Source organism: Carcharodon carcharias, chromosome 1, assembly GCF_017639515.1.
Source record: "Carcharodon carcharias isolate sCarCar2 chromosome 1, sCarCar2.pri, whole genome shotgun sequence".
NCBI lineage: Eukaryota > Metazoa > Chordata > Chondrichthyes > Lamniformes > Lamnidae > Carcharodon > Carcharodon carcharias.
Genome location: NC_054467.1, coordinates 22226304 through 22251168, shown reverse-complemented (window position 1 = coordinate 22251168; position 24865 = coordinate 22226304). Strand labels below are relative to the sequence as shown.

The window sequence follows — 24865 nt, the reverse complement described above, 5'->3', positions numbered from 1 at the left end:
TGCAGATCAAAAATCTGTCCAATTCAGTCTTGAATACATTCAATGACCCAGCCTCCACTGATCTCTGGGGTAGAGAATTCTAAAGACCCTCTGAGAGAAAAGAAATCCTCCACACCTCTGTCTTTAACGGGAGACTCCTTATTTTGAAACACTGCCTCTTTGCTTTAGATTGCCTGACGTGGGGAAACATCCTTTCAGCATATGCCCTATCAAGCCCCCTCAGAGCTTAATATGTCTGTATAAGATCACCTCTCATTCTTCTAAACTCCAATAAGCATAGGCCCAAGTTGCTCAACCTTTCCTCATTAGACAACCCTTTCATCCCAGGAATCAACCTTGAATGCAAGCATTTCCCCCCTTAAATAAGGAGACCAAAACTGAACGCAGTACTCTAGGCGTGGTCTCACCAAATGCCCTGTACAGTTGTAACAACACTTCTCTGCTTTTATATTCCATCTGCTTTGCAATGAAAGCCAACATTCCATTTGCCTTCCTAATTACTTGCTGTGCCTGCATACTAGCTTTTTGTGAATCATGAATGAGGACACTCAGATTCCTCTCTGTTGCAGCGCTCTGCAGTGTGTCTCCATTTAAATATTGTTTTCTATTCTTCCCATCAAAATGGACCACATCACATTTTCCCATATTACATTCCATCTGCCAAATTTTTGCACACTCACTTAGCCTATCTAAATCCCTTTTCAGATTCTGTCCTCACAACTTGCTTTCACCCTGTTTGTGTCGCCAGTGAATTTGACTGCAAAAAAACTTTGTCCCTTCATCCAAGTTTTCAATATAGACTGCAAGTTGTGAGACCCCTGCACTGATCCCTGTAGCACTCCCGTAGATACAGTTTGTCAACCTGAAAATAAACGATTTATTCCGACTGTTCCTGCAAGTTAGCAAATCCATGCAAATATATCATCCACAACACATGATCTCTTGTGGCACTTCACCTTATTTTGTTTTATGATGTTCCTGTGGTGTCTAGGGATGTTTTATTATGGCAAAGATGCTATATAAATATAAGTTGTTGTTTAACATAAATATCCTTTTCTCTCAGGAACTTGTTCATTTCCAACGTAAATTACACCTTAATCATCACAATCCTCAATGGTTTATGCCAGAGGGCAAAGACTCTGAAAAGAAGTGCTTCTTAGTATTTAGTCTAACTCTTTGCTTGTGGACTTGTTTGGATAGGACCTCCTGCCCTACCATCCCTGACCTCTTCAGATAACCTGCTTACTCTCAATTACATAAGGGACTGATCAAAAGTGGTAACTTGGGTGGTTGAACAAGCAAGTATGTATCATTGGACTGATCCTCTTGGCGCACTACATTACTGTATTCAGGTTGACTCTGGCACACAAGTGAAAAGTGAGATTTGTATCTTTCTGAAATGGTGAGGTTTACACAGTGGGATAAAATTAACATAATTATTTGAAAATGAAATTTTAAAGCACTTGTCTTATTGGGCTGATTGAGCTGGAGGTATAGTTAACAGAATAACAGTGTACATTTCACTGTAACCGCTTCACTTGATGCAACATTGAAAGAATGGAACTATTGTAGAGATACTTTACATTAAGCGTATAGTTTAAAGAATAACAGCATCATTTGATTAATGGTACTGAACTAACAATACTGTGTTTCAGTAGATTATTAGTAAATAATCTATACAGTGCACACATTTTTATTTAGGATCTTCCTACCTTTGTGTGCTTTTCATACTGTTTTCATCCACGTGATCTGACAACCCTGTAGATTGGGTGAGGGCTGCATGGTGTGCATCAAGGCAACTGTAGATCCTAATGTATTCAGCTGCCAGTAGGAACCCACAGAACCCCCTACCTAACAGAATTATGGCAACTCAGACTGCGGCAGTTCAAGAATAAAAGGCCCACCATCACCTCCCCAGGGCAACTAGGGTTGTGCAATAAGTGGTGGCTTAGACAGAAATGCCCACATCATGAGGATGAAATTTAAGAAAGTAGCAGTGGCCTCAGGAAAACAACAGGAAAACCTTACCCTAATGGAACAAGCTATTGCAGATGGCTTGCTAAGCATCAGCCTTTTTATTGTTCAATCCAATTTGTTTAAGACCTACTCACAGACCTATGATTTGGCGAGACTCCCATGTTAAAGCACAATTGTTTTTAAAACTCCGTTTTAATGTATATGGTCTGAGACTATTCAATGTACTGTGCAGTGACTTTTTATTGCCACATTCACACAACTTGCTGGACCCCACATTTTAAAACATCATTATTTTAAAACGTAAGACTTCAGAATAAGTGTGATAGGTTTCGCATTTGGTTTTGGTTGTTTCTGGGGTTGGAGGGAGGGAAATAAAACGTGCTTTGTAATTTATTTCCCCCGCCCATATACCTATGACTGAAGGTTTTTTTTTAAAAAAAAGGGAAAGAGGTGTGTGCCGATGCTGTAGGTAATCTGTTGCCTCTTTAAGGAGTGCACAGCCTGACGCTGTGCGGATAGAGCCAGTCAGATGGCTGTCGGGCTGCGCCTGTATCTTCAGAGCTGCGCTGGGAGCTGTCCACACGCCGAGAGCTGCTTCCACAGAACACACTGGGACTGAGAGAGAGTGTTGAAGAAAAACAGACAAGAAAATGACCTTAATGTGACAGGACATTGCAACAGGATAAAGAAAGCAGCTACATGAATATATATGTATATATGTAAATACACAGTAGTTTCAATGATGAAGCTGCAGTTGGATTTTTCTCCCAGTCCGGAAGCTGCTCGAGACATGAGGTTATTCTTTGTAAATATTTAAGTATCTTCCAACGTGCAGTTTGAACCCACAAGACGTGAAGACAGTATGGCAAGTGAGTACAGAAATACCTGAGCATTTTCAATGCAGAAAAAAAAAAGGCAGCAATTCCTCAGCTTGGGCACGGTGCTTGTAGATCAGCAACATGTATTTTTCATTAAATCGCGTGGGTGTGTTCCACCGCTTTATTAATCTTTAGATCTCTGTATATTCCTAACGCAGCACTTACCTGGGTGCAATATGCATGTTGGATGAAAAATACTTTGGAGATTTGTCAGCACGGTTATGTTAACTGCCATTAAGTAATGTGAGAAACATTACACAGGGAAAGGCTAGTTAGCTTTCGGTTTCGTGTGTCGAGCTTGTTGGTTTCACGTATTCTAAATGGACCATTTGTGTGTGTGTATATATATATATATATATATATATATAAAAGACCTTATTCTCTGGGTGGATTTGATCCTTAAACCCCAGCAGCCAGCTCCGTGACGGTGTGGTTAGTGCTGCAGAGGGATCTGCCTCTTGCGGACTGGGATGATGGCAGGGTGGGGCCAGCAGTTTACAGCCATTCACATTTTTTTTTCAATATAAAGCTGAAAATGCTTTGACATCCTGTAACGTTACACCTGACCTCTTGGGATCTGCAGTATCTATTTTTACGGTCTCCCCCCACCCCCCCACCACCTCCACCCATCACCACCAGTCTGTGTTATCCAGGCCTCGCGGGGGGGCTGGGGGGAGGAAGTATGCCATCCCCTTGACCCAGTGCTAGTTTGGCATATCTTCTCTCAAAAGTTTTTTTTTAACTAATGAATGGTTTTGATCACTCGAGATTTGAATAATTGCTTCAAATTTATGACTGGGGGAAAAAAAAACAGGCCCTCGGTTACTTTGGTTGTCATCAATGTTGTTCATTGAAATTGAAATGTTGTTCATGAAACTCTAAAATGTAAGGCAGATCATGATTACCGTGATGCCATCACATTTTCAGATGTTGATTGTCACCAGATTCCAGTGCTAACTAAGAGGTAACCAGCTGGTGGTAAAATGACAGAACGTTAAAGCTTTTTGGATGGGAATTCTGACCGTATGTGGTTCTAAGTGTTGGCTTCAAAACCAGTTATGCAACAATGTTGCACTGAAATCAGAAAAGCGTTTCCTGTGGGTGAAACACACTTTCAGCAGAATGGGCTAACGTGCTAAGAACCTGATCGGGTAACTGTTCACTGATTGTGAATAACACTCTGGTCACAGTTTGACTGGATAGTTGGGTTAGTGGTATTTATAGAGACTGACTGACATAGCCCTATTGTTTAGTATTGCTCCAAAATGAAGTGGAATTTGAATTCAAATAATGGCTGCCTACTGATTTGGGGCCAATGTAATCATGCTCACTAAGCCTGTAGAGGTACTGTAGTTCCAATATGAATCGGAGCCACAATTGTTCCATGATCCAAATATATATATTTTTTATTTATTCATTCATGGGATGTGGGCTTCACTGGCTGGGCCAGCATTTATTGCTCATCCCTAGTTGCCCTTGAGAAGGTAGTGATGAGCTGCCTTCTTGAACTGCTACAGTCCATACAGTGTAGGTACAACCACAATGCTGTTAGGAAGGGGGTTCCCGGACTTTGACGCAGCGACAATGAAGGAACAACGATATATTTCCAAGTCAGGATGGTGAGTGACTTGGACGGGAACCTCCAGGTGGTGGTGATCCCATGTATCTGCTGCCCTTGTCCTTCCAAATGGTAGAGGCCGTGGGTTTTGAAGGTGCTGTCGAAGGAGCCTTGGTGAATTCCGCAGTGCATCTTGTAGATGGTACACACTGCTCCTACTGTGTATCTGTGGAGTGAATGTTTGTGAATGTGAAGCCAATAAGCGGGCTGCTTTGTCCTGGATGGTGTCAAGCTTCTTGAGTGTTGTGGGAGCTGCACTCATCCAGGCAAGTGGGGAGTATTCCATCACACCCCGACTTGTGCCTTGTAGATGGTGGACAGGCTTTGGGGAGTCAGGAGGTGGGTTACTCGCTGCACGATTCCTAGCCTCTGACCTGTTCTTGTTGCCATAGTATTTATATGCTAGTCTAGTTCAGTTTCTGGTCAATGGTAACCCCCAGGATGTTGAGAGTGGGGGATTCAGTGATAGTAATGTCATTGAACATCAAAGGGAGATGGTTGGATTCTCTCTTGGTGGAGATGGTCATTGCCTGGCATTTGTGTGGTGCTAATGTTACTTGCCATTTGTCAGCCCAAGCCTGGATATTGTCCAGGTCTTGCTGCATTTGGACATGGACTGCTTCAGTCTCTGAGGAGTTGCAAATGGTGCTGAACATCGTGCAATCATCAGCGAACATCCCACTTCTGACCTTATGATGGAAGGAAGGCCATTGATAAAGCAGCTGAAGAAGGTTGGGCCAAGGGCATTACCCTGAGGAACTCCTGCAGCGATGTCCTGGAGCTGAGATGACTGACCTCCAACAACCACAATCGTCTTCCTTTTATGCGAGGTATGACATCAACCAGTGGTGTGTTTTTCCCCTGATTCCCATTGACTCCAGTTTTGTTAGGACTCCTTGATGCCACACTCTGTCAAATGCGGCCTTGATGTCAAGGGCAGTCACTTTTACCTCACCTCCAGTGTTCAGCTCTTTTGTCCATGTTTGAACTAAGGCTGTAATGAGGTCAAGAGCTGAGTGGCCCTGGTGGAACTGAAACTGGGCATCAGTGAGCAGGCTTTTGCTAAGCAAGTGCGGCTTGATAGCACTGTTGATGACCCCTTTTATTACTTAACTGATGATCGAGATTAGATTGATGGGGTGGTAATTGGCCGTGTTGGATTTGTCCTGCTTTTTGTGTACAAGATATAGCTAGGAAATTTTCCACGTAGCTGGTAGATGCCAGTGTTGTACCTGCACTGGAACAGCTTGGCTAGGGGCATGACAAGTTCTGGAGCACAAGTCTTCAGTACTATTGTCAGAATATTGTCAGGGCCCATAGCCTTTGCACTATCCAGTGCCCTCATCCATTTTTGATATTGCGTGGAGTGAATTGAATTGGCTGAAGACTAGCATCTGTGATGCTGGGTACCTCCAGAGGAGGCCAAGATGGATCATCCTTTCGGCACTTCTGGCTGAAGATTGTAGCAAATGCTTCAGCCTTATCTTTTGCAATGATGGGCTGGACTCTCCCATTATCAAGGGTGGGGATATTTGTGGAGCCTCCTCTTCCAGTGAGTAGTTTAATTTTCCACCACCATTCATGACTGGATGTGGCAGGACTGCAGAGCTTAGATCTGATCCCTTGGTTGTGAGATAGCTTAGCCCTGTCTATCACTTGCTGCTTATGCTGTTTGTCACACAAGCTTCACCAGGTTGACATCTCATTTTTAGGTATGCCTGGTGCTGCTCCTGGCATGCCCTCCTGCACTCTTCATTGAACTAAGATTGATCCCCTGGGTTGATGACAATGCTAGAATCGGGGATATACCAGGCCATGAGGTTACAGATTGTGCTCGTGTACAATTCTGATGGCCCACAGTGCTTCATGGATGTCCAGTCTTGAGTTGCTAGATCTGTTCAAAATCTATCCCATTTGGCACAGTGGTAGTGCCTCACAACATGATGGAGGGACTTCATCTCCACAATGACTGTGTGGTGGTCACTCCTACCACTACTGTCATGGACAGATGCATCTGCAGCAGGCAGGTTGGTGAGGATGAGGTCAAGTGTGTTTTTCCCTCTTGTTGTTTCTCTCACCACGTGTTGCAGACCCAGCCTAGCAGCTATGTCATTTAGGACTTGGCCAACTCTGTCAGTAGTGGTGTTACTGAGCCATTCTTGGTGATGTACATTGAAGTCCCCCACCCAGAGTACATTCTGTGCCCTTGCCACCCTCAGTGATTCCTCCAAGTGGTATTCAACATGGAGGAGCACTGATTCATCAGCTGAGGGAGGCCGGTATGTGGTAATCAGCAGGATATTTCCTTGCCCATGTTTGACTTGATGCCATGAGACTTCATGGGGTCTGGAGTCAATGTGGAGGACTCCTAGGGCAACTCCCTCCTGACTGTATACCATTGTGCCACCACCACTGCTGGGTCTGTCCTGCTGATGGGACAGGACATATCCAGGGATGGTGATGGTGGAGTCTAGAACATTATGTGTAAGGTATGATTCCGTGAGGATGACTATGTCAGGCTATTGCTTGACTAGTCTGTGAGACAGCTCTCCCAATTTTGGCACAAGCCCCCAGATGTTATGAAGGAGGACTTTGCAGGGTCGACAGGCCTGAGATTGCCATTGTCATTTCCGGTGCCTAGGTTGATGCCGGGTGGTCCGTTTGGTTTCATTCCTTTTTTGAGACTTTGTGGCAGTTTGTTACAACTGAGTGGCTTGCTAGGTCATTTCAGAGGGCACGTAAGAGTCAACCACATTGCTGTGGGTGTGGAGTCACGTGTAGGCCAGACCAGGTAAGGACGACAGATTTCCTTCCCTGAAAGACATTAGGGGGATATGATAGAAATATTGACACCAGACAACAAATATTAGCATAAAATAGACTCTATTTTATAGCATATAGGGAGTGGATGCTCAGTACAATTAAAGTCACCAGTGAAATTAACGGAGGTTCAGTCTTATATAGCATTTCCTCTGCAAAAGCACAAATACTTAAGCAATTGAATTAGGTATCTGTAAAGTGTAACAACATAGCAGAAGATCATAAGTATTTCAGTTCAGTTAATTTTATTGCAGTACTTCAACCAAGAGAATGGTGTACACTTTGCTTCTCTTTTCTTTCAAGCCAATAGCTAATTGTGACTGGTGCTGGTTAGATCAAGGGTTCATACTGCTGACACATGCAAATTAGAAGTCGCAATGGATTTGATGACTGGAATGTATTCAAATAATGCATGTCCAGGAAACAGTTAAGAAAATTGTACTTACCTTAGAAATAATGAGGGAAAAATTTGCACTAATGAAATAAGTCAATTACATGATTGACTTAGTTTATTGATGAGTGCTGCGGTTTCAAATAGTATTAAACTTCCTCAAAGACAGATAAGATGTACAGACTTTAATACATATATCTATTACTGTATCATAAAGCTTTATTTCAAAAGGATATTTAATGTTATGGAATAAGGAGAATATTAATGCCAACAGTGAGTGGGTACATCCACTTGTAAAGATGACTAACTTTTTCACTTTATTCGTGAGTTATACAATCAGCTTTGCTTGTGGAAATACTTCACAAATCTCTTTGCCAACAATTACATTCTCTCTATGTGTACTGAGGATGTATAGTGATTGTAACAAGATTTATGGTACAAGTTATTGCAAATTTCATAACTCTTTGCACATAAACTTTGTACCATTAGTTTAAATTAAATTCTCACTCTGATAGCACATTCTCAGAATAATAAGATGGGGCATGAATATTCTAGTCATTAAAACGCAATACTGAAAGAAACTTATATCAGTATTGAATGTTCTACCAAAGGCTTTCATGGGCTAAAAGGTTCATGCAAAAAACATGGCTAAGGTTCTATTTACAGTGCAATCAGTTGAATTTGATAATGGGTAAGTACATACATGTCACAAAAAATGGACATTCTTAGAATTTTTGAAGAGTCTGTGTGGAATTGCTGTTGAATGTTTGCAATGTACGGGATCGGTTTGGCCTCAGTTGCTTATATTATGCAATGTACACTGGGAATTTGCACAAGAACATTAAAAATACATGTGGAAAGGGCTGTGTTAGCTCTATTTGCTTATGTAAGATGAACATTGTGCGTACTGTTTGCCCACAGACAGTCACTGAATAATCATAATCCAGCAGTGACTTTTGTATAATAAAAAAACTCATAAGTCAGATATTTTTGAAAAGAGATTTCTATTGGCAGTATGTTTTCTGCCTTTTTCCAAAGTGAACATTAAATTGACTTTGCCCAAGAATTTTTTTTTCTCCCATAGAGGGGTACAACATAAGATGAAGATTTATTTTCTCCTCGGTTGAGCGTCAGATCTGTTTTGTGCAGGAACCTTTTTTTTCCACGTTGATGTTTATAGTGCAGAAAGAGGTTGTTTAGCCCAACATGCTTGTGCCAGCTCTTAGCTCAAACCACCCAAAACAAATCCCCACTGCCCTGCTCTCTCCCCACAGCTTTGCACCTATCTCTACTTCATATGTTCATCCATTTTCTCATTAACAAAGCTAGTCTCTGCTTCAAGTAGGAATACATTCCATATTCTAACAGCCTGCTCTATATAAATAAATTGTTCTTACCTTTTCTCTCTATCATGACAATTTTTAATTGACCTCTGTCAGTGATTCATCATCTAGCAGAAATAGTCTTTTCCCTATTCAACAAATCAACACCTTTAAGTCTCTATTAAATTTCATCTTCGACTTTTCTGTTACCTCAAGTCTCTCCTCATAACTGCAATTTTTTACAACCCTTTGGCACCTTATTAGAGCAGTTTCAGTATTTTAATGTGAGTAAAGAGGACTTGTTGCTTGGCAGCAGGTATTCTGCTCAGTACTCTTCAATGCATGAAACATTTTGTTTTTTAAATTAAGTGTCAAGTACACTATTATATGCAGTAAACAAAAGTTTAAATAAAAAGTGGGCGGGGATATTGTAGATACATGGAAAAAATCAATATACACGAGGCTCAGAAATTGAACACTAATTGCACAGCGAACTCAATACATTCAATTTATGAGATAGTCACTAAAGGACAAGAGAGAAACCAGCAACTTGAAAGAGAATAGTCCCTTAGCATAAATCTCTCATCCCTTATTCTTCTTTTAGCTGCCTCTATTTTATGAGGACCCAATTCGTTAGCACCTCCCAAGGGCCCATTGCTGTAATCTAAACATTTGCACATGGAACAGTCTCCTTAATAAGGGCTTTTTATTTTTCGTTGTGAGGAAGGTCTGTCAATACTTAGTGTCTTAAGGTGGTATATTTTACAATGGTAATTAATGTACAGCACCATGTATGGATTCCTAGTATTGCTGGATTTGGAGAGTTGTATATTCATAGTGGCATTCTGCATTGGGAAGAATGGTTCCCTCTCAATCCCCTGGACTTTCATTCCAGAAAATCATTGATTGCAACTGTTCAATCTTGCAGGATATATAGAGAAATTGAGGCTTACTATGCCAATGTTTTGCGCAGATGTTTTTATGGCAAATTCAACTGAATTTGTTTGTTTCCAGCTTCTACCTCTACCATTGTGATTGACCTTCAGACTTCCCTAATTGCAGGTCGGAAATCATATCTGCAGCATTTTCTGATGAGATTGTGGGGAAATTTGCAAAAGGTCTCTCTTCAAATTGTATCACTTTTTCCTCAAATTGCAGGCTATACTTGGGCTTCTTGCCATTTTACGGGGGGATTGAAGAGGTTTGTGACTAATTCCTCGCTGTTGAAATATGCATGCTTAATTTGTAGATGTTTAAATAAATCTGTTAGAAATAGTATGTTTCAATTCTGCTTTATTAAAGCTGCAATAACGTAAGTCTGTGACACAAAGCCAGACACAGTTGGGAAGACTCTGGGGCCATTTAAAAATGACCACCGGGACCCAGATATGGAAGTCCCACATCCATTTCCAACAGATCCAGTTTTTTGCTGGTATGGGAAAGGGGGTTGGGGTTGATTCACACAGGAAGGAAATCTGAACTTTGTGCTTGACCCCATTTTGGTTGGTCCAAAGGCCTTAACCTGCAATGTGAGAGTCACAAATTGATGGAGTAGACTTGAATGCTCTTGAAGGGCAGATAAGGTTTGTGTAACTGTCATGATCTGAAGATTTTTTTTAAAAATGCTTTAAGCTTTGAAAAAAAATCAGGCTGCAGCTGTCAGTGAGAGTTAAGAAAACCCTTTGCTAGACTACTTTGATTGACAGGGGTAGGTTAGAAAAAAAAAGTCGCATCTGGCCATGTAGTTTTAACAAAGCTATTTGTTGACATTTCCCCAAAGTCTATCATTATATCATTATGAATGCTCACCATAGTTTCAAAAGCCACAACTATTTCAGCAGGAGTTCTGAATTCACAGTTTGATTGACAGCTTATAGAAGCTATTAAGGGATTAGCTGTTTTTGATGTGGGGCCTGAATAGAAGTTTGTTCTTATAAGAGATTAACCAACTGAGATTTAAAAACTTTGAATGGATTTTATGAGTGGAAATTTTTTTTCAAATTCAAGTGTGTAGGAGCGAGAGCTTGATTAGATTATTATCAGTTTATTTTTTCATCTCTACATGTCTCCTGAGGTTTTCCTGTGGTGTGATGTTGGGTGAGTGGCTTTGGAGGTGGCATGGAAGGTATGAACAGCCATGGGCTGGATGGGAGGCATGAGCTGGCTTTATGTTGGCATGAGGGCTTGAGGGACCATGGATCTGGCTGGGGAGGCGAGGGCCTAACAACTTCAAAAACAATTATGATGAAGTCCCAGAGAGCAGAGGCGGACCTTCTGACCGGCCCACCTCACACTTGCCTGCCCCTGTGGCTGCCTACATTCTGCTTCTGGGGTCAGCAAGTGGGTCTGGTGAGTCAGGAAATTTCCCAACTCAAGCTGCCAGCATCAGCAGCCAAAATCTGGCCCACGGTGTCTGAATACACTCAGACCTAGACTTGTGCTAGTAAATCTCTGTGTAGTTAATCTCAGTAATAGGATTGTACCATATAGGGACATGAGAGCTAAACATAGATCCCTCATTATGCTTCTCTAACTTTCAGTGGAAGAGCTGTGCAAATGTTAAGGTAAGATGCAGGTGATTTGTCAAGGGAAGGAGGGAAAAGGCAGGGTTGATAAGCATGCAGGCTTTATTCTCTATATGCCACTACTCTGGGGAATCTAGCCTGAACACACAAGCCTGACTGTGTTTTATAATTGCATCAATGCACATATTCCCATTGACTAATAGTGGGAGCAAAGCAGCAATAAAAAATATGCCTTGCCTTGGACAGGATGACTTTTTGCAAGTACATTTCGTTTTAGGAAAAAGAACTGATGGAAGCCAATTGCCTATCAAATTAGAATTCTAATAACTATACAAAGGTTATATTGTATAAACAGAAATGCTGTGTAGTTGTAGAATATTTTGAGGAGGGGAGTACTTCCTGGCTTCTCGTGTTATTGAATCACTTTCAGCTTAGAAATAGCTAAGAGCCTTGCTACTCTTAACTGACTAAATCAGTCAAAGAAAAATTAGGCAAATACATTATTACTGGTCTTCAGGGGCAGCATTAAGACCATGGGGCTCAGTGTAAAGCCACCTATGCAAGGTAATAGCTGATCCCTGATCATTTTTCAACTACTCTTATTTATCGCAAATATGCCTTTTCATGATGGTACATGTGCATATTTGGCACCAGATTCGGTAAATGGCATCTAGCATCCTTATCTAGTGAAATGTAGGAGCTCCATACGAACCCTTTGCATAAGGCCTCCTCTGGCAAACACTGCTGTCACCTACCTTTTGATGCTTATTGGGAGGTGCAAATCCACCCTCCCCCCATGTGAAACCAGAATAGCATTGAGAATAGGGAAAGTTTCGGCTCGTTGGAAATTAACCAACAAGAGGAGAAAATGAAGTATCCAATGAGAAACTTTTTAATTTATCTAAAATAAATTTTGTGGGAAAACAGAGAAAAACTGTGAATAATGTCTGTTCACTTAAGTTGCAAGATCGTTTTTGATGTTACATACTAAAAATTGAAGTTGACAGTTCTTGCATTGTTGAGAGCTGTTGTCATCTGTAGAAACATCAATTCACTAGTAATGTCAAAACTGCGGGAAGCATTGTCATAATGCAGTGATCTTCTTAGAGCTGTATGAAAGTTTATTGATGCTGTAAAGTGGAAAATAATTGAACTCTGCCTGTACATACCTAGGGATGTTAAACAGGGTAGTGCCTTCTTTCAGCTAGTTCCAGAAGAAGGAGGACAGTAGCAGAAGAGGCATGCAGTGCTGGCCAGCCTAGGTATCTCAAATAATTTTAACCTGATGTGCTTTACTCACTATTTGGTCCCAGTATAGGCTCTGGATAAATTTCTCATCTTTACTGTCAATGTCACAATTCAGCAACAAACTTAGAGTCATAGAGGTTGACAGCACAGAAAAAGGCCCTTTGGCTCATCAAGTCTGCACGGTCAAACAAGTACCTAACTATTCTAATCCCATTTTCGAGCACTGGTCCCATAGCCTTGTATGCCATGGCATCGCAAGTGCACATCCAAATACTTCTTAAATGTTATGAGGGTTTCTGCCTCTATCATCCTTTCAGGCAGTGAGTTCCAGATTCCCACCACCCGCTGGGTGAAAAAATTCTTCCTCTCATCCCCTATAACCCTCCTGCCCCTTACCTTAAATCTATGTCCCCTGGTTATTGATCCCTCCACCAAGAGGAAAAGTTCCTTCCTGTCTACCCTATCTATGCCCCTCCTAATTTTACACGCCTCAATCATGTCCCCCCTCAGTCTCATCTGCTCCAAGGAAAATAACCCCAGTCTATCCAATCTCTCCTCATAACTAAAACTCTCCAGCCCAGGCAACGTCCTGGTAAATCTCCTCTGTACTCTCTCTAGTGCATTCAATTCCTTCCCATAATGTAGCTTCCAGAACTGCACAGAATACTCTAGCTGTGGCCTAACTAGTGTTTTATACAATTCCAGCATAACCTCCCTTCTCTTATATTCTATGCCTTATCTAATAAAGGCAATAAAGGCTCCATGTGCCTTCTTAACCATCTTATCTACCTGTCCCGTTACCATAAAGGATCGGGGGACGTGCACACCAAGGTCCCTCTGATCCTCGGTACTTCCCAGGGTCCTACCATTCGTCATGTATTCCCGTGCCTTATTTGTCCTACCCAAGTGCATCACCTCACACTTATCCAGATTAAGTTCCATTTGTCACTAATCAGCCCATCTGACCAGCCCGTCTATATCCTCCTGTAATCTAAGGCTATCCTCCTCATTTTTTACCACCCCACCAATTTTCATGTCATCCGTGAACTTACTGATCAACCCTCCTACGTTCAAGTCTAAATCATTTATATGTACCATAAACAGCAAGGGACCCAACACTGATCCCTGTGGAACCCCACTGGACACAGGCAACCAGTCACAAAAACACCCCTCGACCATCACCCTCTGCTTCCTGCCACTCAGCTAATTCTGGATCCAATTTGCCAAATTGCCTTGGATCCCATGGGCTCTTACCTTCGTTATCAGTCTCCCATGCGGGATCTTATCAAAAGCCTTGCTGAAGTCCAAGTAGACTATGTCAAATGCATTGCTTTCATCTATACACCTGGTCAGCTCTTCGAAAAATTCAATCAAATTGGTCAGACATCACCTCCCCTTAACAAAAGCATGCTGACTGTCCTTGATTAATCCGCCCCTTACCAAGTATAGATTAATTTTGTCCCTCAGAATTGCTTCCAATAGTTTCCCCATCACTGAGGTTAGACTGACTGGCCTGTAGTTCCCTGGTTTATCCCTTCCTCCCTTCTTGAATAACAGTACCACATTGGCTGTCCTCCAGTCCCCTGGCACCTCTCCTGTGGCCAGAGAGGTATTGAAAATTATTGCCAGCATCCCTGCTATCTCCTCCCTTGCCTCACTCAACAGCCTGGGATACATTTCATCCAAGGCAGGAGATTTATCTGCTTTTAAGCCTGCCTGATCACTTAGAACTTCTCCCTTTCTATGCTAATTTCTTGAATTAAATCGCAGTCCTTCTGCCTGATTTCCATACCCATGTCATCCCTCTCACTTGTGAACACCGACACACAGTATTAATTTAGAACCCTAACTATGTCTTCTGGCTCCACACATAAATTATCGCTATGGTCCTTAATGGGCCCTACCCTAGTTATCCCCTTACTCTTAATTAACTTGTAAAATAACTTTGGATTTTCTTTTACTTTACCTGCCAATGTTTTTTCATGCTCCCTTTTTGCTCTCCTAATTTCCTTTTAAGTCCCCCGCTACACATCCTATACTTGTCTAAGGCTTCCGCTGTTTTGAGCCCTCTGTATCTGCCTTAAGCCTCCCTTTTTCTCTTTATCCAATCCTGTATATCCCTCGACATCCAGGGTTCCCTGCATTTGTTGGTCCCACCCTTTATCTTTACTGGAATATGTTGGCTCTGTGCTTTCCCTATTTCCTTCTTGAATGAGTCCCACTGCTGTGTCGCAGATTTACCTAAAAGTGGCTGCTCCCCGTCCACTCTGGCCAAATCATATTAGATCTTATTAAAATTGGCCTTCCCCCAATTTAGAACCCTGATTTCTGGCCCATCTTTGTCCTTTTCCATAACAACCTTGAATCTAACAGAGTTATGATCACTATCTGCAAAATGCTCCCCCGCTGATACCTCCACCACTTGCCTGGCTTCATTCCCTAAAATTAAGTCCAGGACCACCCCTTCTCTTGTAGGACCTTCTACATACTGGCTTAAAAAGCTCTCCTGAATGTATTTCAAGAATTCCGCTCCCTCTAAACCTATCACACTATGCCTAACCCAGTTAATGTTGGGGAAGTTGAAATCCCCCACTATTACTACCCTATTAACTTTTGAAATATTGGGACCAAATAGCGAGCATCATGTTGGAAATTGGACAATCAGATATGTTTTAAGTGAACAGAGGAGTGTGACGAGACCGTGTACTGTCCCCAGAATTATTCAGATGTACTTCCAGGGGTTAAAAATTGGAGGCCAGAACACAACAAACTTATGATATGTTGACAACACAACACCACTTGCAGAATCAGAAGAAGCCCTGCAAAGTATTGTAGTTCAAGTAAAAACTAGGGGCAGGATTTTTACCTCATTGCGGTGGGCGAGCCTGGGAGTGGCCACGAAACCAGCCGCCACCTGCGATCGGCCCCGAAGTGTTCAACGCTGCCTGGGTGGGGGGAGGGGCAAGCATGGAAGTCAGCGCATGCGCGCAGGTGCACTCAGTGAAAGCTCCCTGAAAGCACAGAGCTGCCTCAGAGAGCTGAAGATTTTCAACATTAAAAATATACAATTGAAAAATAAGGAAAACATGGTCCCTCATCTGTCACATGAGCAAGGGACATGTTAAAAATTAGTTTTAAAAGTTGTTTTTGTTTTTAATCACTGGTCAAAACCTCATCCCGCCCGTGGATGAGGTATCGCAAAAAATGCAAAGGCCGCTTGGCCTATTTGCCCACCCGCCAACTGTAAGGTTGGACAGGCAGGGACAAACTCAATTAAATTAATTAATTAATTCATTCATTAATGGGCTTAACAGTCGTCTTAATTGTCAGCGGGCGCACCGCCGACCGAAATATCGTACAAGTGCTTGACATCGGGGCTCTCGCCCGACATCATCACATACTAATTTTCTCCCATTCGGGCCGGACATGCGCCTGCCTGATGAGGGAAAAATTGTGCCCTAGAAGTTTTAAATATGTATTGAGTATGAACACCAAGGAGACAAAAACAATGGTAGTTAGAAGGGAGGCATTAGAATAAAATGGAGTGAAGATTGAAGACAATGGTGTCCCACTGGAACAAGTAGATAAGCTTTTCTATTTAGGACAAATAATAACACAAGATGGCAGATATGATGCAGAAGTGTAGAAGGATAGAGATAGCCAGAAGTAATTTTGTGAAGATGAAGGATGTGTTAACAATAAAAAAAAATTCAAGCTTTTAACAAGGAAAAAAAACTCATAAGATGCTGTCTTCTATCCATTTTCCTGTATGCTCCAGAAACCTGGACAATAATTAAAGATTTGTGGAAGTAAATAGAGGTTTTTGAAATGTGGATGCTAAGACCTAAGCTAAAAATTCTGTTTTCAGATCACAAGGTAAATTAAGAGATACTTGAAGTAGCAAGAGCGAAAAGAAATCTAAAAAGTGACATCCAGAAAGGAAAGTGTCTGTATTTCAGCCATTTGATCAAAGCTGAAAAGCTCCAGAGATCTTTTCCAGAGGACAAAACGGAGGGCAGCAAAAAGAGGGGTCGATCTAGGTGTAGCTGAATTATGGACATCACAGAATGTTTGCTGACGAGCTACAGTTTATGTGCGAGGGTGATGCAAGACACAAGAGCCTGATATACCATGATTGCAGGTCACCTGGCAGCTGATGCACAGCCCTCACCCTGCAAGAAGTCATTGTTATGGTGCAAGTGGGGAAGAGGAGAACCTGAGCCATAATATATACAACCAACTTGGCAGGAGTACTAATTGCATTTACCTGTGATATCCAATGTACAATAATCATTTACATGTGTAAATTGCCCAGCACCCTGGGGAATAAAGGGGCCAGCTTTATTTCATGAATAGCACAACATGTCTCCAAATATGGTCACCTTCTTTATTTCCAATTTAGCTCACACGTAATGGCACATCAGAGGTTATTATAACTTGATGTACCTGATGTGGTTCAGGATGTTTTCTCAGGTCCTTCATGACTGTCACAGCTTAGCACGTGTTACTTCCTAACTGTGTATCCTTCTCAGTTTTTCCCCTGTGGGGGGATGGAATACAGTGGATGTCTATTGGAAATGCATATCCATTAAAAAGAATGGGGAAGGTAGTGGGGAGTCAAGCAGCCCCTTATGCTCTGGTCTGTATGCAGCCCTGCAACTGCACACATCACGGGATTGGATGCAGTGACTTGCCTGGACCTGTGCGCTATCTGGCATAATTGCAGTCTTGATTGGGATCAAGTCTGCATCATCAATGCCAGATCCTTCTATTCTTCCATTACTGGTCACTCCTATAACATAGCTAAATATCTATTTGAGAGTTTGTAGTGAGGCTTTGGAGGCTTGCATTCTGGTTGTCTCAATTTAATTGCCCAACATGAAACCAGACAAGACATGACTAGACTATGAATTGGAGCCAAGGTCTCCACCTCTGCACTTGCCATCTTATGATTGGGGGAATTGCAAGCTAGATTTGCATAGAAAATTGTCAAATATCACTATTGCTCCCATGTGGTGATATTTATGTCTAATGTGTTCAAGGATTAGGAAGCACTGAAATGTTTGTTTAGTGCTTATTTCTTTATTTAATCAAGTCAGTGACATAATGAAGCACAACCCCTTACATGCAGTGCATATGAGATATAGGTACCAATATTCACATTACAGGGACCCCTTCAGGGTTGAAATTCTCCTAAGAACTCGTGTGTTGCATCTTTTATGGTTTAATTACATAGAACAAGTGTAGGTGCCATATGTCATCATGCTGTGTGCATATTGTTGACATGTAAGCTCATTTAGTGGTAAGGTTAGCTGCTTCCTTTTGTTGTGTATGTCTTTGATCTCTTGGGTTGTTTACACTTACATTTCACACGAGTGACTCATTAGTTCTCTTTAGCAGCATCTGACTTTGTTACAACCACAACAGAATCAATCTTTATTATATGGATATGTAGTTGATGTTAAAAAAACTTATTCTGGTCATCCTACCTGATACACATATAGTGAGCGCATAGGTGGAAAACCCTAGCCCACATGTCTAGGGCTGCAATGAGAACGTTTGTGATAGAAGTTATGACTAAGCTTAAGAGATCGGTCAAGGGATGTTCCAATATAGAGGTTCCTAGAGTAGAAATAAAAACGAAAAATTGCGGATGCTGGAAATCCAAAACAAAAACAGAATTACCTGGAAAAACTCAGCAGGTCTGGCAGCATCGGCGGAGAAGAAAAGAGTTGACGTTTCGAGTCCTCATGACCCTTCAACAGAATCAGTTCTGTTGAAGGGTCATGAGGACTTGAAACGTCAACTCTTTTCTTCTCCGCCGATGCTGCCAGACCTGCTGAGTTTTTCCAGGTAATTCGGTTCCTAGAGTAGTCCTGTTCTCAGTGGTGATCTGCATCTTGGACATGGGGTCAAGCAGCATTGCATGGGAGTGAGTTGTATACTGCTTCATGCCACCAAATTGTATAGGCAGACTTGCTATAAAATAACAAAGAATTAATTGGTGATGTTCACCTACCAACTGTGTTCCTAGGTGCTGCCCCCTTTGTAAGACCCAAGATCCTGGGTTTAGCAGCAGAAGGGTGTTCAAATTCAAGAATGGATAACATGGTGGTTATGTTACTGAACTAGTTATCTGGAGACCTGAACTAATGCTCCAAAAACCATGAGTTCCAACCCCACCAGAGCAGCTGGGGAATTTAAATTCAATTAATTAACTAAATCTGGAAGAAAAAGTTAGCATCAATGATGGTGGCCATGGAACTATCAGATTGTCATTAATTCACTAATTCCCTTTAGGAAAGGAAATCTGCTGTCCTTATTTACTCGGTCCTGCATGTGACTCCAGATCCACAGCAACCTGGGATCAGGGCACATATTACCTCTGGAGTCGCTCTGGTGTAGACTCTGACCAGAAGACAATGTGTTAGAATTCTAGCAAGGTAGATATCACTTTGGACACTGCTTGTATGATATGAGATTGAGTTATGCTGCTGTGAATCACTTTTATTAAGTGATTAGGGGGAGAATAAATATGCAAAGTAGAATACTAGACTTGGGGGGAATTGGGTGGGTGAGGGGCACTGACCTCCTCTTCCTTATATCTTCAGTTATCTTCAGCCCCAAAATCTGCAGGGCTCTCCTCTCCTACGAGAAAAAAGGCCTTCTCTTGAGGAGTCTTTTCCTGCCACCACCCCAAACGCTGGTGCCACTGCCGGTTTTGTAGATAAAAATGGACATGCATTGGAATAGGCTAGTGTGGTAGCCAAGCATGCAGCCCAGATCCAACATTATGTGAGCCTCTAAACATGTAATCTGACCAGATTGTACATTGGCAGCTTGCTGTTTGCACTTCGTCCATTTTCATAGATGACAGGGCAAACAGGTTGGCTTGGCAATAATAATAGTGTGCAGCAAAAGGATGGACTCCATGCACATGAGTATTAATTGAACAATTGTCAGCGTGCTGGACATTCTCTCTGTAAGCACATCATGTTAGATACCTTGGTAAAATTTGACAAAGCGTGATCAATGTGCAAGAAATTTATAGGTCTGTGGAAGATCGCCAGGGTGAGGACCATCATGCTGTGCCAAATCTGTGGTCACAAATCCAGGACGCCCTAAGTCATTTTACAGCCAGTAAAGTACTTTTGAAGTGCGTACACATTTGTAATGTAGGAAACGTATCAGCAAGTCAGCGTACAACAAAGTCTCACAAACAGCAATACAGTAATGACCAAATCATCTGACTTCTGTTCAGTTAGTTACACTAGTTGAGGGTATCTTGAGCACTCCTGACCTTAAATGCTCCATCTTTGATGGCTGTGCCTTTAGCTGCCAAGTCTCTAAACTCTGGAATCACCTCCCTAAAGCTCTCCATCTTTCTTTCCTCCTTTACAACGGTCCTTAAAACCTGCCTCTTTGTCCAAGCTTTTGTTCATTTGTTCTAATTTCTGCCATGTGACTTGGGGCAGAATTTTGCACTTGATGGGCGGGCGGGCCCGACCAACTCGGCGGTGGGCGGGCAGCCAATTGCCGCCGCCGAAAAGGGCCCCGCCGCCATTTTAAGTGGGCGGGCCAATTAAGGCCCACCCAGCATGTCGCCCAACGGGAAGCACTATGTGCTTCCTGTGCGGGTGGGGGGGGGAGGGATTCCCCAACTGCCAGAGTGCGTTCTTTTGCACATGCGTGGGAAAGAGCGCACTGCTCCCTGAGGCAAAGTGCTGCCTCAGGGAGATCGCTGAAAGGCAGTGAAACTTTAAAAATAGAAAAATAAAAAAAATCATTAACATGTCCCCCACATGTGAAAATGTCACACGAGATGGGACATGTTAATGCAATACACAAAAATTTATAAAAATTTTGTAATTCCAATATCAAACCTCATTCCGCCACTGTTTGAGGTTTGTAAAAAAAAAATCACTTACCCGCCTGCCTGTAGGGCCCGTGTGCCGACCCGAAGTTCGCATAGGCCCCTCAAAATCCTGGTTGATTAGAGAGTTAATGGCCTTAACACGGCCTTTAATTAATGGCGGGCGCAGGTCCTGCTGCAGAGCGTGCCCGCTGACTGAAATATCGCGATGCCGTGCGCTGACGTCGGGACATTTTAAGCGCTGGTGTGCGGACTCCGTCACCCGCACGCCAGCCTGAAGATTCTGCCCACGGTGTCAAGATTTGCTCAATAAAATGTCTAATGATGACCATGAAACCGTTGCCGATTGTCATAAAAACCCATTTGGTCCAATACCCTTTAGGGAAGGAAACCTGCCATCCTTACCTGGTCTGGCCTACATTGACTCCAGACCTGCAGCAATGTGGTTGACTCTTAAATGCCCTCTGAACAAGAGCAGTTAGGGATAGGCAATAAATGCCACCTAGCCAGCGACAGCCAAATCTTATGAACAAATATTTTAAAAAATTTTGCTTTAAAGGTGCTATATAAACATATTCCTGGGGATAATATTGGCTGGGACACTGGCAAGATCTTCTTGGCTTTCCTGAGGTACTTCATTGATTTATCTCACCAAATATGGAAAAACTTGGCATAAGCAGCTATCATTAAAGTCTACATTCAAATTTATTGACCTCTTGATTTGAAAGTCCATTGCTTCTTGTATTTCCGGAACTTACAACTCAATACATACAACTGTCCTTTGGTATGAACAGTCTCATAGGCAATTTTATATTTCACTCCAGGTTTTAAACAGCTGCTGTTTTTTGATTCACCTGTAATAACTTTAAAAAAAAATCTCATGATGCTCACAACCTATTTATTATTTATATTCCACGTATAATCCCGAGGAGCACAAGAATGTCTCATTCTGGCTTAATTTTGGAATGCCATCGTTAAAACAAAGGGCTTTTTTTTTCTAATCTGTAAAGCATAAAGATGATGTGCAGCAGAGTTGCCATGTTTAATATTTATACGATTTTTCTCTAAAGTTACATCCATTTTTGTAAATGCAACTTTACAAAGAAACTTCAAAATAAGCTGCAAGAACTGAACCTGCCTTTTATATATATATATATATATATATATAAAAAAAAGCTTTTGGCGGGGTTGGAAGGGGGAGTAAAACAATCACACTAATGCTTCGAAATTACTCTGAGGGAATATTAGTATCCAAATGCACGATCATATGCAATTTCCTTTAGCTACTTTTATGGAGCCACTAACCTAGTTAAAGTAAATGAATGGATCCAATAAAATAGAGGACAAAGGAATTGCACAGAAATGTGTTAAGTTGATATTATTTGTCTGGTGCATTTTCAAAGCAAGGGATACACTGATGAGATCAGACCTGTTATCTTCATAATTTTGAGCCAGGGCCAATGACAAGCATCCAATAAGTATGGAATCAAAAGCAAAATGCTGCAGATGTTGGAAATCTGCATTAAAAACAAAAGGCTTTATTTTTGCAATCAGCTGGTCAGGAAGCACTTATGGATGAATGCCTGAATATTGAAAAATATTGTAACATTTCATTGTTGCCTGCTGATGGGGTTCTCCTAATCCGCGTCCTGATGTTAATTAAGAAAAGCAATTTCAGATCAGGCGAGTGTATTTAATCAACTTCAGTGACTTCAGGAAACTAATATTTTCTAATGTACTTACCTTGAAATTATAATATTACCATGTTGTTAGCAATAAATCTATTTAGGGTTGAAATTTACATTTCCTTCAGGCACCCGAAGTCCAACACTCAGATTTGTGAATATGAAAATCTAATCACTGTACTGAACTCACAAGGGTCACTAGATGAGCAGCTCACCAACACGTCCACAGGAAATGGAGGCATACACAGGCAGTAGACAGTTACAATTGGATGCTGTCACCAATTTGATTAAAAGGTAGTTGAAAAATATTTAAAGCACCTTCCTTTATTTCTCCAACTCACATCAAAGATAATAACCAATCATTCCACTTTATTGTGGGAAATACATTCAAATGATGATGGAACATTTTTTGTCCGTAAGCTGCTTTTCAAAAATTGAGGCCAATTAAAGCCATTGATGATCTCAAAAAGGAAAAAAAATCTACATATTCCACAAATCATTTTACCCATTCTTGAATGGTTTGTGAAATTGAAAGTGATGTTGGCATTTTCCAACCATCTATTTGGCACCGTTATACAGCAGTGTCTTAACAGTTGTAAGTGCTGTTAATGGAAAACAGCATTAATATATAATAGCACTGGTCTGAAGTAAATCAGTCTTTCATATTTCAATGTGCTTCAACTTATACATTTGTTAGAAGAGAGATGCCATTTGGGTATATGCGATGTAGTGTTTGTTAAAATATCTTGAAAGAGATGCTGCTTGGTTTATTAACTTCACAAGTTAACTTCATACTGTACCACTGTGAAGTTAACGGCAATGTATGTGTCAATGCTTAATATAAACCCGTACTAAGAGAACCTCAAAACCATGACATATTTCTATGAAAAGTTTGGTGTTAATAGCAAGAAAAGTTACACATACAAATTATACTAATTAGAATAGAAATTCCTGCCTGTGAAGTTACTTTATGAGCACTTATTAACCCTTTGAAATAGAGCAATGCCCAGTTAAAATAGCAGAGGGAGAATTTTGACACAATGTTATGAGAGTTATCACTGTGCCATTCTTGAAATAATGGTGCCATCAATAAAATATTCAAACCAATAGAAAATGAAAAATCCACAGAATCAGTTAGTTCAATTTTCAGTTCACAACCATGTGTCATGAAACTAACTTTTTTTCATCATATTATTGTGGTTTATTGTGAAGTAGGTTTATAGTGGTAAGTATAGTTGAGTCTGTGTATGATTTAATTACACCTGTAGTCAAGCAGACAGCAAGTTTGAAATCATCAAAAAAAGCTAGGTGCTTGACATACTTATGAGTAAACATGGATGCTGGCTTAGACTGTAAGGTGTAAAGGGAATTTGCATTTTTAGATAAATTATGGGATATTTGGATTTCAGAGGGATCTTAGTCTATTTACAACTAGCCAGATAAGCAAGGCTAAGTGATTGTTTATTTTCCCCAAGGCTACTGACAATATACAGTGGCAACATGAAAGTTTTTATATTATGAGGAAGATAGCTTCAAAGACATATGGAACATATTAATTTACATATTAAAAATAGAAACATATATAAAGGAGAATGAAAGGCTATGTGTCAGAGGCCATGTAAGATCTAACAGGAGTGTGAGAAATAGCCTTAATAAAGCCTCCAGCATTTGTGCATGAGTCTGTTAATTAACAAAACTGAAATTGGGGAAAAGCCATTTGGAATTCCACTGTCCCGGGTATTGTGTTAACTTTCTGAGTTTGTTTTAAATCTAAAACCTATTTTGGACCATTGCCTTAAAGAGAGTGTAACTGAGGGTCAGGTTAATTAGGAATTTTAGGAGTTATTATAGCAGTAAGTAATTTGTAGTCTTATGTATGTGCTTGAAATCTTTTATATTTTGTTAATATATATTTTAATTTAATTTTTAAAATCTCTAAATGTCTTGGTAGACTTATTACTTCTGAATTCAATGCACACATCTCGTAATAAATACAAATTGCAAATCTGTGGCGATAGCGTGACCAAGTTTCCCTCATGGATTTGGTTCACCTGGCACACATCATTTGCCATGTTATAACACTTGTACTTCTTCCTCCATCTTTCCATGCAAGGTTGATGCATTCAAATGTTTTCAATTCTTTGGGCTGCATGTGGCACTTAATATAAGGTGGAATGATCAGACAACTTAGGCCCCATTTCTTTTGTCATAGGAGGAGTGGCAGGACCGCAGAGCTTAGATCTGATCAGTTGGTTGTGGGTTGCTTAGCTCTATCACTTGCTGCTTATGGTGTTTGGCATGCAGGTAGTCCTGTTTTGTAGCTTCACCAAGTTGACACCTCATTTTCCGTTATGCCTGGTGCTACTCCTGGCATGCCCTCCTGCACTCTTCATTGAACGAGGGTTGCTTCCCTGGCTTGATGGTAATGGTAGAATGGGGGATATGCTGAGCCATGAGGTTACAGATTGTGCTTGTGTTTGTGTACAGTTCTGCTGCTGATGGCCCACAGTGCCTCATGGATGCCCAGT

At 41.3% G+C, this 24865-nt stretch overlaps 1 protein-coding gene across 5 annotated transcripts in view; it reads left to right on the top strand.

Annotated features, from left to right (window-relative positions):
• LOC121285316 (janus kinase and microtubule-interacting protein 1-like) overlaps positions 1-24865 on the top strand; it is a 377146-nt gene that overhangs the window by 12293 nt on the left and 339988 nt on the right. For 3 of the 5 annotated variants that reach the window (XM_041201835.1, XM_041201778.1, XM_041201796.1), the window contains exon 1: positions 2490-2846. The exons of 1 other annotated variant lie outside the window; for it this stretch is intronic. The gene's annotated coding sequence lies outside the window, so the exon portion shown is untranslated. Of the gene's footprint in view, positions 1-2489; positions 2847-24865 lie in introns of those variants that run through there. One more of the 5 variants, XM_041201844.1, reaches the window with a different exon arrangement.